General features: G+C 36.4%; 1 non-coding gene across 1 annotated transcript; it reads left to right on the forward strand.

Annotated features, from left to right (window-relative positions):
• Positions 1 to 8,755: 8,755 nt before the first annotated feature.
• Trnar-ucu (transfer RNA arginine (anticodon UCU)) lies at positions 8,756 to 8,828 on the forward strand. The gene has a single exon. It is a non-coding gene; the product is annotated as a tRNA-Arg (tRNA).
• Positions 8,829 to 12,453: the final 3,625 nt, after the last annotated feature.

Raw genomic sequence — 12,453 nt, forward strand, 5'->3', positions numbered from 1 at the left:
AACACTAAGTACAGAGTTATGATAACAATTTTACTCCAAACATCAATCAATCAAATGAAAATGTCGTATCATGTGTGACAATTAATTGTTAAATGTAGAATAAAACCAACGAGACGGATAGTACTTCATAGGTTAACTAGTCTATTCGACAGCGGACGAGCTTTCGCTACTACCCCACTCATTCACCTGATGAAGTAGTTACTATACACAAAGTAGCGAAAGCTCGTACTTCAAATAAAATAGTTAACCTGTAAAGTACTTTTCGCCAATATAACGCAATATAGATATGTTATTTTCCAAGGTGTCAATGAACTTTCAAGTTAAATGCTTATGAAGCAATTCTGCAAACCCGGAACTTCCAATTAATTCCTTGAATTATACGCAATTCATAATTCGTAATTCTGGTTCATATTATTCTCACAACTTTTACTAGAGTAAGGTTTATATGCCACAAGGGCTTGTCGCGTTGCATCAATGTATGTCATTACATCACGTAATTAAAAAGGCCTAATCCTAGCTAACCTTAACCCTAACGCTAGCTGCCCCATACCCTAACCCTAGCTGAGCATTATCTCAACCCCCAGGGGCAAATTCTGGTAACTGAAACCGTAAGTTTGTCTGGTCAGTGCGGTGAACTTAAACTGTTGCGACCAGTCAGCTGTGGTAACACTATCCACTAATTATCTCATTCAAACCCAATCTATTCGAAATCAATGGTTATTTGACTGAATGTCTACAGCGTATTTTCATACAGAAATATTCACGAATTTCTCGTCCCAGTAGAAGATATATGTAAAAATTTACAACATAGTTACTCATTTGAAACGGTGCAAAAATGTAATAAAGAAATTCTCTCTGTTCCGGTGAAATTGGTAAAAATGTGATTACAGTGGATGGAAGCGTAAATATTGCAAATGCGAGTGAAACTGTTACAAGCATTATTGTTGTACGTTTTGATTTTGCAGTTTTCTGATCAGACGAAACCATTTTTGAACCTCCGAATAACTGAATTATTATTACCACATTTGATGTTAGAATCAAAGATAAAGGCAACACATAAATCTGGACAACAAATCCTACAAAATATATTATTTGGTCAAACAATTTATAGAAACATCCAAAAAACTGGTCAGTAAAATGTATCGACATAGCAGGTGTGAGACAAAGAAAAAGTACATTCACTGCAGTAATTATGATTATAGTTAATCTAGCGAATTTCGGTGTACATATCAAACGAGATGTGAACGGGAAGAGAACAACTGCTGCACGTTCTAGAGATATCGCTACTATCAACCACGAACTATTGCAGACTGCAACCGCAAATATAAATTCATAGATTTGACAACTGATCAGTGAATTTATCATGAAGATAGGACCATCTTTGAATTGCATGAGAACAAACTGTAAAACAGGCATCAGTGTTAAACAGGTACAGTACATAGCGTCACCGAATGACAGAGCGATCAGATAGTTAGCATAAGATAACCTGCGGAATTTGCGACTTATCATTATCAGGAAAGTAGCTGAATTTCCAAACGCTCCAAACAGAAACAGGACGGGCAGAATGACCAGTGATGCAGTACGGTAGATTCCAGACCTACTCACCACAGACATGAGAGCGATGTAACTGATGTACGTTCGACCAATTTGTGTCTGAGAAGAATTCATGATTCATGAGGATGAGAGTGTACTGACTGTCCGAAAGTACTAACTGTGTCAGAGTGTACCGAGTATGATATTATGTCCTTGTTCTGCAAGATTCATCATCAACAACGAATAGAAAACCAATTCTCAGAAATCAAACACAATTTACTAAGATTTTGTTAAAGTTTATTATTGTGTAAATGTATATGAAACAAAATCAAATATCAATATTCGTTTTACATGAAGTCATTATAAATGATGAAGCCTCAGGAGTTCTCAATTTTCAATAACAAAGAGAAATTTTCCATTTTGTATTAAAAAGCGAAAAAGTTACGTAGGTTCGAACAGGGAAAATCCTGGATGCAAGCAAGATAATTACCAGACCACTGAAGTTCAGTGAGGTGACTGGTGACCATTCAAGAGCAGTGCGACCGGGATATATATATATATATATATATATATATATATATATATACTTTGCGCAAAAATACTCACGAATTTCATGTCCCAGTAAAAGGTATATGTAACAATTTGCGACATAGTTACACAATTGAAGCTTAGTGAATACTTCACATAGAAATCCTCTGAGTCGTGTAGAGATAGGCAGGAATACAGTAAATGAGTTTGGCATTGTGAAAATAGCGAATGCGAGTGAAACTGTTACAAGCATTATTGTTGTACGTTTTGATTCATAGTTTTCTTATCGGACGAAATATTTTTGAACCCATGGATAAGCGTAATATTATAACAGAATTCGATGTAATGATCAAAGTTAGAGGCAGAAGAAAAGCGTGGCCAACCAATACAGCAAATAGTAAGAACTGATCGGAAAATTTGTAGTAGAAACATCCAAAAAACTGGTCAGAAAAATCCATAATTACTAACACCATTACTGAACCATTTTCATACACTTAATAAACAACCCAACTTTTATAATACTGAACCCCCAGAGGGGCATTTGAATTTCGATTTTGCAATGCTGGATTTTGATGCTCTTAATAGAGATCTAACTGAAGAAGAAGTTATAAATGCGATCAAAAAACTAAAAAATAACAAGTCACCCGGACCCGATGAGATAATCAACGAAACGCTTAAATCAGTTGCAGATAATTTATCACCCGTTCTCACTACCTTATTTAATCGTATCCTGGACTCAGGAATTTACCCACACGGCTGGGGTTTATCAACAGTAATTCCGCTTTTTTAAAAAAGGGGACCCTTATTGCCCAGATAACTACCGGTGCATTTCACTACCGAGCTGTATGGGCAAATTATTTACTAGCCTTGTCAACAGTCGATTATCCGAATTTCTAGAGTGCAACCAGTTGTTAAATCTTATACAAGCAGGCCTTCGCAAGAAACATGGGGTCACTGACCATATCTTTACATTGAAATCCGTTAGGGTTAGGGTTAGTTAACACAAGCAGATAACAGAAGTAAAAAATCTTAGTCGGGTAAGATTTGACGATCAATATGGCGCATGTGAGAAATCCGTGTGATGTCCGTGCGTTCCATATCAGATCGAGCGAGATATTGCAGATTGTATCAAAAATACAAAAGTGTTTATCACCTTCATATATTACTAATCATAATCCAAATCAAGAATTCAAGTGTAACAAGAACTTTATGTATATGACGCGGCGTTTATTTTGCAATACATGCACAGGTTGTCATTGATTAAGTTTGCTATAGGTATCATTAATATCTTGCACGTCCGATTTATATACTAAGTGCAATTTTGATATCGCTTAGGGCCTACTGCACGCCCTGGAACAAGACGTAGATATTGAACCGTTACGTTTGGTGCAACTACATTGTCTGTAGTTTCCTATATTCTTTTTGGTCTCCCCGATAGCGATAAACGTACCATGAACAACGCATCCTAAAGACAGAAATTACAAAAATACGTTGAGTTCAAACCCCTCTACCTTGATAAAGGTGTTCCTAAGAAATAGGAATATAATTTAACTTTTCATAATGATTTATCTTTATGAATTTCTGTAATTATCATTAGCTATCAGTGTGCATTCATATGAAAGATAATCAATGTTACCAGTTGTTACTTGGTAGCCGGACTTCGTACACTTTACTTGAGCTGTCGGTACCGTAAATACTTCTCCAATCTTCCTGACAGTATTGGATCCATCCAAACACGAAGGCGCTGTTACAATAATTAGAGTATGTATTTTTTTCGAGATACAATTTTGAATACGGCTAGGTAGTTGATTTATATATGAATATTTGAAAAGGTGGTAGGAAAAGATTAAAAAAGAAAATAAGCGGCGAGGAAAGAGTTTCTGTAAATTAGCATAGGTTATCATATGATTTTATTCTAAAATAAACATGAGAATAACAATAGAGTTTCTCCTTTGCAGATTGCAGACACTAAAATGTAAAAGTACTCCTTGTTCGTTGGGTTGGGCACGTTGTCTGGTTTATATGAGCAAACAAGGCGGTCCACTTACCTAAACAGATTCCACACAAAACAGGACATTTGGTTTTTGCCCTGGAATCCCAACAGTGCACTTTTCGCCAGTAGGACCATGTTATTGGAAGACCGCACTCAGTAGGATCCGGTTTCGGACAAACGCCTTTGAAATGAACAAAATCAAACAACATCTAGTTATCCAGAACCAGGAGCGAGATTAAGAAGCCAGGCAGGAATAAGTGCTAAACTTATGGTCTAAGGCCGGATAGGGTCCGGTGTGGCTTTTAAAATACACTTCAGGAGCTGGATGCACTGGCTTAGTTAGGACTACTCAAATTCAATATATTATGTATATATACAAATATCCACATGTTACGTATAGGTAACTTAAACCATGGTTACCTTTTGATTGTGTTGTAGTTGATGTATCAGAACCGTCAGTAGAACCACCAGTAGATGCATCAGTAGAACCATCCGTAGAACCATCGGTAGAAACGGAGCCAGATGTGATCTTTGCTCCCCCTTCTGGTTGATTGCTAACGTCACCAGCTAAGTGATACAAATATAAATATTAATATTCTGATATCTTACACCACTTCCCTCTGTCACCCTCACCCTTTAGTTCAATTCACAAGATCACCATACCTGGGCATGTATTACACATCTTCGGACAATATTGCATGGGAACATTTGAATACGCGCAGTAATCTTTACCCCATTTGCCGCCTTGTGTCGCACATATCCAATGATCATTAGCGTCGGAGCAAACAACTGAAGTAACACGAAATTCCGATAATTTATTTATTTTCGACGATAACCACCTAGTTAAATAATTTACTATCACTAACAGCCCGATGCAATCACATCTTTTATTTAATATTTGTTTCACTTACGTCCACAATCTGGTTTTCGGAACCATTTTTGCGCTTGTAACACGTGCATTGACATGTATTCGGGTCCATCTTAGCCCCATTGAGACAGATCTTATCTTTACAATCTTCGCAAATGGAATATAGAGTATATAAAATATTTGTCATTAAGACAGCGATGATTCAACCACGTTGAACCGATCAAACCCTGGATCCAATCTTACCACATAAACCATTTGCATCTTTAGTATCGGGACATTTTGTGCCTTGTGTACCTTCTTTGTATGGCTTTTTCGATTGTCCTATATTACCACTTAAATGAATATACATATTGTGCATAATTGAAGCATCAATTAATCACGAAAACGAACCTTATGATTATTCACGACAACCGTAGATCACTTACGCTGGTCCATAGTTACATACGTAAACACGACCAATTGGACAGTCCGCGTAACCGCAACCAACTCTTGTAGATATCGCCCAAACTACCTATACAGTATGATTACGATATTAAAAATCTATTCATTTCAATCACGAATTATTGCCAATTATGCCCGTTACATTTTGGTTTTTAACTTTTCGTACACTTTATACAAGTATACCTGAGTGTAATGACCGACAACGCCCCCTGTTGTACCAACACCGTACTTGAAATCTTTTTCTTCATTAAACCAGTCGTCAATGGCGCTAGTCCAGTCACGATGTCCCAAAGCCAAATTCTGTCCAAGTGTCAATCGTCCTGAAATATTGACCCACAAAACTATTGACACAGACACTTGGCACAAGACATACACGGAACAAACATCTACATTAGTCAGGAAAAGTTCCAAAAGAATAATTCGAATCAAATATGATATTTATTTTGGGTGAGGCTAAAATTATGATTATACCAAAACATCAGTGCAAATTGGAGATGTGTGCCATGTTTTACTAGTATGTGCCACATACGTTACACCCAGATCTGGATACATCACTAGAAAGTATTTGGTACACCCGACCACTGATCAACACATAATTTAAAGGGCAAAACAAATTATGTTCAAAACATCTCTAGATTTTTAGAAATCATGGAAAATCTTAGGACACTCGAAGACTAGCTGTATAATGTTGTGCGCTGTTTTGCGCGGATTTTTGGGACTGCTGAAGTGTTGCTACTGTCTTCATAAATATGTCGATATATTTGTTGTCAAAAGTTTAACCACTGGCAATAAAGGTTAATAACATCAATCATTTTTTCCAACTATCATTTTACTATTCTAATATTTATTATACTCAAAGAAACTGTACCTGGAATATTTCTATTTTGGTTAGTATCATGCGCAAATTTACACGAGTCGGCAAGTTTCTGGGCGATCATCGCAGCTTCATTGTCCCAGTACTACATCAAAATTCGAAAAAATGTAGATAATGAATTTTCCTTGTGTCTTGTGTGAAATAAAACGTACCAATTTCATCATGTTCGCGGCAGCTGGTTGGTCATATTTCGTCAAATGGCCTCGTAGGTAGTTGTGTCGGGACAAAATGACTTGTTCATCGTTTGCAGAAACACCTGCGAATAAAAGAATATCTAAAGTTAGAATATAACGAAACAGAGGCGGATCTAGGATTGATGTTGGGGTTGTAAAAAATTGGGAAGTAAAAATGGAATTTTACAGTAAGGGCGATGCAGGCCGCGCAGCGTCACCGACCGTGAGGGGGTTCTCGAAGGGGTCTCCCCCTCGACGATAGAAATCTTTTGAAATCTGAGAAGAATATGATGAGATGTTCATGGTTGAACAACTAATTCTATGAAATTTATCATAGATAATGTACAACTACGATTATCATGTAACATTTGAATTTTTATTAGCACGTCAAGACGTTTTGTCCAAAATCTGATTTTATACATTTTAGCTTCATCAAGAACACGAGGAATAGCTCTTTTTTATATTTAGAACCTAGCAGGTACAGTACTGATACATTTCTTGCCGGACAAGCTTTTTCACTTTCTTTTTCAAACAATCTTTTATTATATCGGCTAAAAAATAGAATTTTCATTATACAACAACTAAAAGCCTAAAAGCCTTAAGCCTAAAATGTTTTTGGGGTTGACCACCCTCTAGATCCGCCCCTGGCAAGTCAAATGCAACAAGTTGCTGATGAATTACAACTTACCCCGTTTTGTTAAGCCCGATGGATTGTCGGGTTTACATGCCGTATGATATGCACTCACCGACGAAAATTTCTTTGCGCATGTCGCCTGCATAAATTGATTGAAAAACCACGTACATTCTAACGAGACGTCCAAACAAGGTTTAAATGCATTCAGCAATGCCATAACGTAAAGGTGACTGATAAAGAAGTAAACGATTCTGAACTGTCCTATACTGGTGGATTAACAAACATTTTACAAAAATGGAAAAGCAATTCTATAGTTAACAATGCCGTAAATATTCTTCAGTACATAGAGCGCAAAAACTGTCTTTCTTCAAAAGATTTGTTGTCGTCTTTTATTTGACGAATATTTGAAAAACGAGGATTAGAAATGTATAGCAAATAAATAATGATATTGGTGATATTATTCTTCTTGTTTACTAATGTACTCGGAAATATGTTTGTTTATTTGTGGCGTAGGAAAATGATATTGGAAATTTTCGGTTTCTTGCAACGAAATTGTTTTTCAATATTTCAGTGACCTAAACCGACATCTTCAGTCGAAATAAAATTACCTTCATCGAAATATCAATACCCCACTATATAACCTAATTAATATTCAAGATGGTTTACTAACTTCTTTTCAAAGACTAAGTTCATTAGAAAAGCGCAAATGTTTAATTCCTAAATAACATTTCATAAATCATGTTCTTGTAGTAATTTTCAGTTACTGTTTATCTACTGTGTTGATAATAATGTCTATTCAAAAGACTTAAGCATATTCGGTATAAGCTTACTGTACATTGTTTTTCTTTTCACGAGCCTATAACCTTCATAATTTAAACAAGATGCAATGAAATGATATGAAAATGCTATGTCCAAATTGTAGTTTGACATATTCAGAAACGTAAAACTTACGCTTCGTTTGACCCTTATATTCGCTGTAAAAGCTGAAAAGAGAATATCAACCGATCAATGAACTTTATCGAAGATGAGTAATATGAAATCTTCAAATGATGAATTAAGTTTTGCTGAAGTTTTTCGATGCCCAGAAATGAAATTGAAAATATCGAGAAGACGGCAACTTACCGCCGATCACTAATAGTGACAAAAGCAACGAAGAAGTTAAAGCAGGCCCCATCGTGCTCTAGGATCGCTGATATTACAATAGCTCTCGGAACGTGGATCGTCGCATTTTATACTGTTCGTCAAATTCGGAATTAATCAAAACTTGTGCCAATAACTGAAATGTATATTTGTATATTTGTCCAATAGGCGTCTATATTTCCCAAAGCAAATCTTAAGATACAAAACGCAATAAACCTGAAATCAGACTCACGCAAGATAGTCATGCAAGCTGAAACTCTTTGTTTCTTTTCGAGTAATTTCATTCCAGCAATTACGTGTAATGATATTCCAAGCACATAGACGTGATATCCGACTCTAAAGAAACATGCATGTGTTTATTTTAATGAGGAAATTTGGCGTGGTGTCACGTATGTAAGATTATTGTTATAGTTTTAATTAATGTCATTGTAAAAATGCGCACTGTCCCCATTTCGTGTGAGTACATAATCATGGGATCATGTAGCGTACACGTTTTCGACGATCGACGATCGGCGATCACAATCATATAATTCATCGCTGAATCCCATAACCGCTATGAGTGGCATATCACGCCCTCGTGGCACAACGGATAGCGCGCTGGACTTCTAATCCAGAGGTTCTGGGTTCGAATCCCAGCGAGGGTGATCGTTTTACGCTCATGTAGAAGTGTCGATTGAATTTTTCATCTTTCATTCTTATATACGTGTTGCACAGTATTGCATTGTGCCAACTGAACATATCTTTGCTTTTTGTTGCACTTTAAACGTTATCGTGAGGAGGACAAGAAGTCTGCTGAGATACAGAAATAATATGATTATTTTTTCTTGAGTTACAGACTCAAGAGTTGAATCTAAAACTTAAAAGCAATCAAATAAATCATTTTACTTTGATGATTTTCTAACTCAGTGTAGAATATGGAGAGAAAAACATTAAAAATGTCCCCAGGACGCTTTCTTCTTTTTGATCTTAAAATAGGGATTGTCCCCGTTATTTATTTATTTGGTTGGTAAATTTCGTTTGATTTTTCGATTGAGTGTCCCTTACAGACCCACCACACCTGCCGGGAGCGAAACAGGGGGTTTGATTTTGAAATCGGAAATCGAAGTACAGATATAGTTGTGTGATCGGCGGTCGAGTTAACAGAATTTTTTTTAAATCGAAGTACATAATTGGAAATTTGGTTCCGGTTCATCCAAACAATCTTCCATTCAGTCTGAACCGGCAAGCGACTGATTGGGGTTAATTTTTCTGGCTGCCTTATTTAATACATCGAGATTCTGGAAATAGCTATATTACAAGGTTGAAGATCATTTTGTCCATTTTTATATTTTTTGGTCGTTTTCTACGTGTAAATAGTCCGATAGTTTATTGTGGTTTTTTCTCGGGTAGATGTTGACGTAGAAGTCCTCTAAGTTGATGAAACGCAAATTTTCCAGATGAGAGTATGGCCCTGGGGTATCCGAAGTGTAGTTGTATGACATCGACGGTGCAGCTCCGATGAGGGAGGGGTTTCTTCGTCAAGGGGTACGCTGTTGGTACTTCACATCTGGTGTTGAGTTTGCCTAAAAGTAAAAGTTTTACACTGGGAGCAATTTTGTGTTTCTAATATACAATGCTTAGTTAGGTCCGTGAATGTATCGCAATCAAATGGAACAGTGCTATGCGCATTGATAGATCGTCAGTAAGAAAGCGGCACAGACACGTGAATATTGAATACATGTTTGTACACTTACATATATACAGGCTTGATCGGGTTTTATTTACATTGTCACGATTAGGTTTTTGGTAGCTTTTAATGAGACTGATGTCAAGAGGCAACTTTCCAGTCACCATTGCGCGTAGATAGGACGCTTTCTTAGGGAAGATTTTATTATCATTAATGCGCGTGGATCATATTTGTGTCTCTAATCACGCGCAGCAATAGATTTACGGTTTACTTTGTCTGCCTAGTTCAATAACCTCGTTAATCGTATTCATTGCAAATACTCTGAACAACTAAAATCCAGATGCACACTCTCGTTTTGTATTTGCCAACGTGTCCAATTGTATATTTACGACAGCGGCATGAGTTCGTTCACCCCTCTCACTCTCCCCTGCCCCTCTATAAAAATATTCGCCATATCATGGCACAATTCGTCTTGTTGCGAGGTCGATCTCATCATTTGACGTATGTCATCCAGGCAGTTACATCCAGCCATTAGAAATCAACCCCGTTTTTTGAATAGGTAATCACAAAGATACATAAGATAAGGCCACAAGATAAAGAGAATATATTAGGTATAACCCATTTGGTAAAAGCATCGACTACAAAACGGATATACATGTATGTGTGATGTATATATATATGATTTCTATCCTTATACAACGCAGGGGGCAGTGCATCGACCGCCTTAAAATTAATATGTTGTAAATAGTGTACGTATTCGTTGTTGATAACTTCGTTATATTTCATTAAGAGAAGTTTATATGTTCTGTTGACTGTAAATATTCTATATTCTATAGTCTCCCTTCGTGTACCATAGAAACGGTTGGAGTGTAAATAAAATCCTTATCCTCATCCTTATCCTTGGCCGTGCGACTACATTCTTCGTAGATAAACGATAAATGATAAACGAACCTTCAACAACAAGATATCATAATTATGATTGTCATTATCATTATTATTATTCAAACACAAGCTTTAGTCCACCACCTCTAGTTGTTTCCTTAAGAAACCGTTGATGACATTGATTTATTTCTGGCAACTTGAGATGTCGGTGTCATAAATGTCTCTCCAATCATTCTGTTAATTTCGGATCCATCCAAACACTTGGGCGTGAAAAAAGGATCATCCATGTTAAAAATTCGATTATGTCATTATAACAGATTTGATCAACCATTACTCTAAATTCATATGGTGGGCGTTTGATGGTTGTTTTGTAGCAAAAGGGGGTTGGCGACAATAACCTTGAAATATTTACTTTTTAGATTTTCAGTCAACAACGACGTTTTTGTCAGAGTAAAATTTCGTACACCCGCTTAAAGACCGTCTTAATTGTTCGTCCTAAGGTTGGCAACAGTTCGAGAATACATTGATAATTGATATTTATATCACTTTGTAGTGGTAGTTTAGCTGGAAAGTTAGCGGAACCATACGCAAAGGGACCCCAGGTGGTAAAATGCCCGAAAGAAATATGCTGAGAATTAAATTAAATTAAAATTCCTATGAATCGTATCTAAATTTACCAAAACATGTTACAGTTACAACTGCCAGATTCAGATGCTCAAGTCATACTTTTTATGTTGAAACTGGGCGTTGGTCACTCCCCCAATTCCATATAATGAGAGACTTTGTCAGTTATGTAACATGAATGTAGTAGAAGACGAATTTCATGTACTTCTAATCTGCCCTTTCTACAGAGAAGAACGGGGAGATTTATTCCGAGAAACATACGCAGTAATCCTAATACTTCCAAATGTGTAAAATTTTTAAGTAAATTATGTAACATGAACATCCTCCACCAGTACTCATATAGAGTTAAGGTCAAACGGGAGTCTCAGACTCAAACATAATCAATAGTTTATGAGATGATTTAACGCACTTGGTTATTGTAGTTCATCGAATCAAAAGCTTCGTTGAAGACATCGAATCATAGTACTTTTTAAAATTGTAAATGAAGAATATTAGATTACTTAATTTCACACTGTCCACCAGCTTAGTATATATCATTAATTAGATCAAAGCAAAACTATTTTGGTCAACTACTTTTAAGTACTTTTTTTGTGATATATGCATCTATAATTTTTCTGCATGTTTCCATCTGGCATATTTCTTCTGGAATTTCTTCCTGGTATCATTATCGCGTTCCAAGGCGCCCGTGATATACACTCAACCCTTCACATCAGTCTCGCCCACACTAAGTCATACCGTAGACTCGAAAATCACAACAAGCCAGTGAGAAAATTAGGGATTTATGTAGTTGAAAAGTAGAAAGTATCCAAATCATTCTAATCACATACGTCTGTACCTCTAGTTACTTCTGATGCATTGTCAATTGAATTTCTTTTTAAATTAGAATTAGAATTCTCCAAGACTGCCCAGAGCACAAACACAAAACCACACATCGTAGTATCAAAAATGCATACATGTGGAAGTATCTATAAGATACGGAGGCGTCCAACATCATTTAGGTATAATGAAAATTTGATTTCATGTCGAGAGTGGGGGCTTCGGTCTCCATGAAACAGATTACGTAGAACATGTAGTTCGTCGTCCTATAGTTTATTCAT

The sequence above is a fragment of the Tubulanus polymorphus genome, chromosome 1 (assembly GCF_964204645.1).
Source record: "Tubulanus polymorphus chromosome 1, tnTubPoly1.2, whole genome shotgun sequence".
Lineage (NCBI taxonomy): Eukaryota > Metazoa > Nemertea > Palaeonemertea > Tubulaniformes > Tubulanidae > Tubulanus > Tubulanus polymorphus.